The sequence below is a fragment of the Pinus tabuliformis genome, chromosome 3_2 (genome assembly GCF_031772625.1).
Source record: "Pinus tabuliformis cultivar Carrire ecotype Pingquan chromosome 3_2, CPIR1, whole genome shotgun sequence".
Taxonomy (NCBI): Eukaryota; Viridiplantae; Streptophyta; class Pinopsida; order Pinales; family Pinaceae; genus Pinus; species Pinus tabuliformis.
Window position 1 is genome coordinate 1,278,976,805 of NC_142302.1, and position 7,421 is coordinate 1,278,984,225.

Genomic DNA, 7,421 nt, shown 5'->3' on the forward strand with positions numbered 1-7,421 from the left:
ATTTTTTTCTTTTTTCTACTTCTACTTGCAAATCTGAAATAGATTGAACTACATCAAACTACCTTGCTAAAATGAAAATGCGGAATTGAAATGAAAGCAGGAAAGGACTAATCTATTTTGCTCAAATGAAATTGCAGGAATGAAATGCTAGGCTTCGCTTGCGGAATTGAAATGCTAATCTATGCTTGCAGAAATGAAATTCGGAATTGAAATGCTAATCTATGAAAGCAGGAAATGCTAATCTATGAAAGCGGGAAATTCTAATCTACTTTTGCATAAACGAAATTGCATAATGGAAATGAAATAAACTACTTAGTAGAAGATTGTAGTGGAATTTAAAGAGAAGAAAAGCGACAATCACCAATACTCTGACGCTTCCCCGGCAACGGCGCCAAAAAGATGGTGGGCTCCAGTATTGTAGCAATAATGCTACAACTCTTGGGGCTTCCTATCTCTAATTTTATCAACCCGGTAGTTCGTACAAACTTGGAAGCGACGGTGCTGTATGCACAAGTTCTAGCTCTTGTCACAGCTGTCACTTGGTCAGTTGGCACAAGTCCGCTAGGGCTCAAGCCAACTTCTATATGCTCTCAGAAGAAGCTTTCTAAATGATGGATGAAGGCTATCTTAAAGGAAATTAATCTACTTTGAAAAAATGAACTGAAAGACAACCAAAACATGGAAACCCTAGTAAACCCTAATTTGACTAGCTTGACCCTTACAATGCAAAAATGTGAATGAAACTTCTACCAATGATGCCATTACTTCTAGTGAGTTGAAATGCATGAATCTAAGCTACTTGCATCTGAAAAGACATGTTTTTTGTATTTTGTTCTTAAGTGGTTGGATTTATTGTGATGGTGCTTTTGATTAGGGTTTGACTATGCAGGAGCGGTTCGAAGGGAAGGAAAGATTGGGAAAGGTCAGGGGGGCTAGGAGAGGTCCGAGGGGGTCCCTAGCATCAGTCCACAGAAGTCTACAACGTTCAGGTGCTCAGCAACCGAGTTTGCAGGCTTCTACAGGATGTCTGCAGGGGATCCTACAAGAAACTCAGGGATTCTACAGGAAGTCTGTTAACTTCTACACGATGTTCTACCGTGGGAGTTTTGGGTGATGGTGAAGTGATGGAGTGGTATGGGTGGATAGGTAGGATGGAGATGGAGCTGGTGATGGCTCAGGGGCAGAGAAATAAGGTAGAGAAAGAGTGCACGAAGTCGGTTGGTGGATGGAAGGATGGGATCAACGAAAGGTCAAGAAAATGGAGCTACATGAATGATGGAAGAGCTGGAAGGTAAATGAGCTGAACAGAGGTCGATTAGGTGGCTTTAGGCGTGGCTGATAAGAAGAGGAAGGAAATGGAATGATGTGGAGCAGTGTAAATAAAACAAATTGCTTATGACTGTCACCAAAAACGAGAACTCATTAACCTGCTACCTGTGCTATTAAACCAATGAACAGCAATGTAAATTGTGAAGGGAACTCATGCATGGAAGTGGAATGAAGAAGTATGGCTCAAGATCAGAGTGCATGGATGGATCTACAATTAAAGTGACTGTGTTGTAGCTTGCATGAAAGTAAAAGACTGCGTTTTTTGGTGGTTGGTACAGACTGCACCCCAATCTCTAAACAGAGATGGCAGTGAAGCACTATCAACCTTTTCTTGGAGCTCTTGATGAATTACAATCCTCCTATTCTAATCTAAGCAGCTGAAAGAGAATTAACCATGAACTAATCCTACTTAATCACATTAAAAAGACTAAATCAGCAGACTGTATTTTCGAAATGCATGTCAAAACAAAGAAACAAAGTGTTGAAAAAGAAAGACAATAGCAATACAAAGAAGAGGAGGTCTATTGCTCTCAGGTTGGGCCCTAACCTGAGAGCTATAGCTCCCTTAAAAACTCAGAATTAGATCCAAATCTGCTTGCCTTTATTCATAATCAAAAGTCTAATGTCATGCCAAAACTGGCTTACAAATCGAATTACAAAATGACTACCTACTGGCCAACTACTAGCTACAAAAATTGACTAACCACTAGCTACAAAATGACTACCAACTAGCTGCAAAAATGACTACCAACTAGCTAACCCAAATGAGGCCCTAAGCCTTCTTATTTATACAATTTGAGGACCCAACAGTCCTCCTAAAATTTAGGGACTTGGCTGCCCAAGACTTGTAGTTAATAGCAGTCCTACTTGACTTGCTTGGCTGCCCTTGTGCTCATTGATTTGGTGGCCTTTGAACTCTGAGCTGATGGTGGAGAATTCGAGGTAAGGGCCCATAAATGAAGGGGACACCTTCCTACAAATCCTCTAGCTTGTTCTCCCACGAATTTGGCTGCCAAGTGCTCATTAAGACCTTCAATTTTGTCTCCAAGTTGACCAAAAAGGCTACACAAGGCACCCATTAGACTTGTTGGCATAATGACTAACCAAATTCACTCTATTAACATAAAAATAATCAAAAATATGCGATAAACAAATGAGAATGGTGGACTAAGCCAAATTAGGAGGTTGAATGAGCCCAAATATTTGTCCATTTTCGGGGCTCATCAACATGTCATAGTGGTTATATATATATATATATATATATATATATATATATATATATATATATATATATATATATATATATATATATAAAGAGAGAAAGAGAGAGAGAGAGAGATTAACATTAGCATGTTCATTAAAATTCGTTGCCAATAAGCCAAATAAACATCAGGGCAAAGCTAATGATAATTATGAGGACTTGCATGTGTCATATATAAACAAGTTTCACAGAAGTTTGAAAGTGTCGTGTATAGTGTTAACATTGGAACCTTAGTGGTGGGGGCCAATGTCAACACCTTGGAAACCCCAAAACTCAAAGTTAAACTTTAATTTTTTTTTGAAAATGTGTTCATCCGATTTAGATTAATACCAAAACCTCATGCTATATATGCAACCACATAATAATAATAATAATAAAAAAAAATAAAAATAAAAAGAAAGAAAGAAAGAAGATGAGGAAATGCCTATGAAATGAATATGAACTGATGATTGTATGTCAACTTTTTAAGTCAAAGTCGGTTAATTAAAAGTCAATGTGTATCGAATGTATGTATTATATCTTTCTTGCAATAAGGATAATAAATGAAGGAAACTTTCAAGTGTTTATTCACATTTAATAGACAATATTTACAATAATTTGGACCTTGGTTCAAAAATTATTTATTGTAAATTTGATATTGTTTCAAAGCATTTATTTATACTACAACAACAAATACAACCAACATAGTCCCGAAATACTTTGCATTTTGTTAATGATACTTATTGTAAATTTGGTATTGATTAAAATATTCTTACTAACAACAAAGACAAGACAAAAAAAACTAGATCATAAATATTTATAAACATTCAAAATTTAAGTAAAAGAAAATTTAGTGAATAGAACGTGAAATTATTATAACTTTAACAAAGACCCAAGATCTTTAGATGGGTCAATTAGTTGGTAACATGGACTCCCATTTGAAGACTCTTGTCACTTTTATAATCTTATCTAAGAAGATAGAGTGGGGTCAAAAGTCTATGATAGTTAGTTTTGATGTAGTTTAGTGTTTTATCACATTTTTCCTAAATGAAGTGATACTAGTGGATATAGAGGTAAGTGATCGTGATATAGCTAAATTTTTGAGGTAAGTGATCTTGATATATCCAAATTAGTCAAGTATGTTTAAGATCTACATACAAAATATTCTACTTTTATTTTTCTTTTATATGGAATTATAGGATTTAATATTAATACTATAAAATTTTTGCTGATATATTAATTATATTATTATATTTTATAGTATATTAATATATATTACTTTTGTGACCTTTTTTCGCTCTGAGCCGGCTCGTTGCAGCTCCCACACGTGCCCTTGATCTCTCGGCGAACTGCCTACAGCTGCCTAGGCCACGGCCCCAGCCATGGCCCCTATTCTAGACCCTCTAAACCCCCCTTCGGATCCTCAAAGCACTTTTTCTACACTGGTGAAATCGCTGCCTCCACAATGCCCCAGGCCTGCGCTCTCAAAATTCGTGAAGAAGCTGGATGGGCTCCAAGAGGTTCAGTTACCCCCAGCCTTGCCCCGCATGGCAGCTCTGTCTCTAGCTGAAAAAGGTCTCATAGGTCAATTCACAGGCCTCTGGCCTTCTCCCAGAATCGTCCAAATATGGGTGGAGAGAAATTAGTCCGATAAAATTCAAGGGAAGATCGCCATCAGGTTTTGCGGGAAAGGATATTTTACATTCCACTTCGAATCTAAAGAGGACAAGGATCTAATTTTCAAAAATAGACCCTATTTCATGGACTCCAGGGGCCTGTACCTTAACAAATGGACCCCGGATTTCGACCCTGAATAGAACGCCCCCAGTGATGTTCCGGTTTGGGTTCGTCTTCCCCATCTCCAACTCCACTGCTGGGGAGACGAATCTGTTCGAGCCATCGGGAATGCAGTTGGCAAATACATTGACCGTAGCGAACCAAAAGAGAACATGCCGGCCTGTGTGAGGATTTGCGTTGAAGTTGACCTAGGCAAAGGACTCCCTGAAGCAATAAAACTGAAGGTGGACGAGTGGAGCCATATTTAGCAGCTTGATTACGAGCAGATCCCTTTCAAATGTAAGGTATGTCACGAATACGGCCATTTTTCCAACCGATGTACTAAACTTTTTGATGCAGAAAGTGGTGATCAAGAAGGCCAATGGGAACCTGTCAAAAAGAAGAAGTCCGACCCAGCTTCCAAAGCTCCTCTGGAATCTAACCCTCATGTTCCCTCTGATCCCCGCCCCGCCTCATCATCCCCTCCCCTTTCCTCCCTTCCCCCTCCTGATCTGCCCCTCCCCTCCTCTTCTAACCCCTTCTTTGTCCTATCATCCCTAGATCCTCCCCCTGAGGACCCTTCTCTGCCCCCCTCTCTCCCTTGCAATCCCTCAGATCCTTTCCTCCTCCCTATCACCCATTCGTAGGCTCCCCTTGATCCCCCCATCAAGAGGCTCACAAGAAGTTCGTCCAAAGACCATGGACCCTCATGTGAGTCCTCCAAGAAATCAGGTCCTGGAAGAAAATTGGCAAAGCAGCAAAGAGACGAGAACGCTAAAAAAGATATAGCCCTGGGCACTCAAAATCCTATAGAAGCTTTCATCCTGGGGCAACACGAGAAGGAGGCATCCCAAGAGAGGCGAGAACCTCTCCATAAGCCAAACATCCAATGATGAAAATCCTGTCATGGAACAGCAGGGGTCTAGGGCACCCCTCCAAAGTCTCAGCCCTTAAAGAACTTATACATAGTGAAAAGCCAGAAATTATTTTGATTCAGGAGACAAAACTTGTGCAGCAAGAAATTAGAGGAATTATAGATCAGCAGAAACACTATGTAGGTAGTACCAACGACTCAAGAGGAGCTTCCTGAGGTATCGCTACCCTTTGGGCTCACAGCAAATGGAACTACATCTCAGAACATTTACACCAGCATTGGATCAAAACGGTCTTGGAAAATAAAATAGACAATCAAACAGTAGTTATCTACAATGTATAAGCTCCCAACCAATACAAAGAGAACGAAAGATGCTGGGACGATTTGAAGGCAAGCATCGACGGGGAAACAACTATAAATATTATAGTGGTAGGTGATTTTAATCTGATCCTTCATGCCAATGAAAAAGGGGAGGATTCTTTTCTCCAGACCCCTTCAAAGGCCGCCTAGAAGCTATCATTCGGGATCACGACTTTGTGGATGTGGTTCCAAAAAACCGCAGGTATACTTGGAGTAACTGCAGGCTTGGAGCTGGCAATATAATGGACGACTGGACAGGTTCCTTATAAATGTTTCGTTCCTTTCCTCCTTTTCAGTGGGGCATGCTAACATTCTTTCCACCTCTGCCTCGAACCATTATCCCATAAAGCTCACGTTGGAAAAACACTGCCCTCTTGGCCAATCCCGTTTAAATTCAATCCGCTCTGGAGTTGGGACCCGGCAGTTAGAGAAATAATTCAGAGATCCTAGATCCAACACGTTAAAGGCTCACCAGGGTTCATCTGGGAAACCAAGATAAAGAGAGTCAAACAGGCCATCAAAGAGTGGGCAAGAGCCAATTACAAAGAACCTGAAGAGATCAAAAAAAAATTAAAAGTGACCTTGAAGGAATCCAAAGAACGATAGAGGTCCATGGTCTCTCTCAATAGAAAAAGGAGCAAGAAGGTGCTCTTTACACAAAGTTGAGCCGAATAAATAGAGAAGAAGAGATAAAATGGAGACTAAAGTCAAGGCAGCTCTGGCTGCAAGATGGTGACAAAAATACATCTTTTTTCCACAAACAGGCCACAACTAGAAAAATCAGGAACATTGTTAGCTCAATTCTGGACAATGAAGGCAATCAGCATAACACCCAAGAGGCAATTAGAAGGGCTGCCACCGATTACTACAGAGAACTTCTAACTGAAACCAAAGGAGAAGAAGATTACGCTGACTTTCTCCAATACTTGCCCAAAGGAGTTACCAAAGAAATGAATGACAACTTGGTAAAAGAAATAGAAGAGGAGGAGATCATAAGAACAATCTGGGCTATGAATCCTGATAAGGCTCCTGGGCCTGATGGATTTCCCATATGTTTTTATAAGGCTTTTTGGGGTTTAATAAAAAAAGACTTGACTAAGATGATCAGGTGGATACAGAGAAAGGGCAAAATAGGTGGATATACTAATGCCACTTTTTTGGCTCTCATCCCTAAAGAAAACAGGCCCACTTCCTTTGCTTGATTTAGACTCATTTCCCTCTGTAACTCTTCATACAAAATTATGGCTAAAATCCTTGCTACTCGCCTTAAGTCCCTCCTCCCCTCCTTGATTTCACACAACCAAGGAGGATTCATGGCCAACAAACAAATCACTGACTTCATCCTTTTAGTTCAAGAAGCCATCCACTCGAGCCTTTCCAGGAAGGAGAAAGGATTTATCCTCAAACTCAACCTTGCCAACACCTTTGACAGAGTTAGAAATTCCTTCCTTACTGCTGTTTTAAATAAGATGGGTTTTGAGTTGCCCTTGATCAGTCTCGTCACTGCTTGCATCTCTGGGCCTTGGATATCCCCATTGGTTAATGGAAGACCGGGCGAAGCCTTTCAATCCTCCAGGGGTCTCAGACAGGGTTTTCCCCTCTCCCGGTACTTATTTATTCTTATGGCTGAATCCTTTAGCCAAGCTTTGGACTACAACAGAAGAATGGGCCTTATAACTGGAACTAAATTTGGAAATAGAGCCAAGAACATCAATCATTCTCAATTGGCCGACGACACCTTGCTTATTGGAGGAGCCTCCACCACTATAGCAAGGAGGTTCAAGAATCTTCTCGACAAATTTATGGAGTACTCAGGAGGTTTGGTTAACCAGTTGAAAAGTT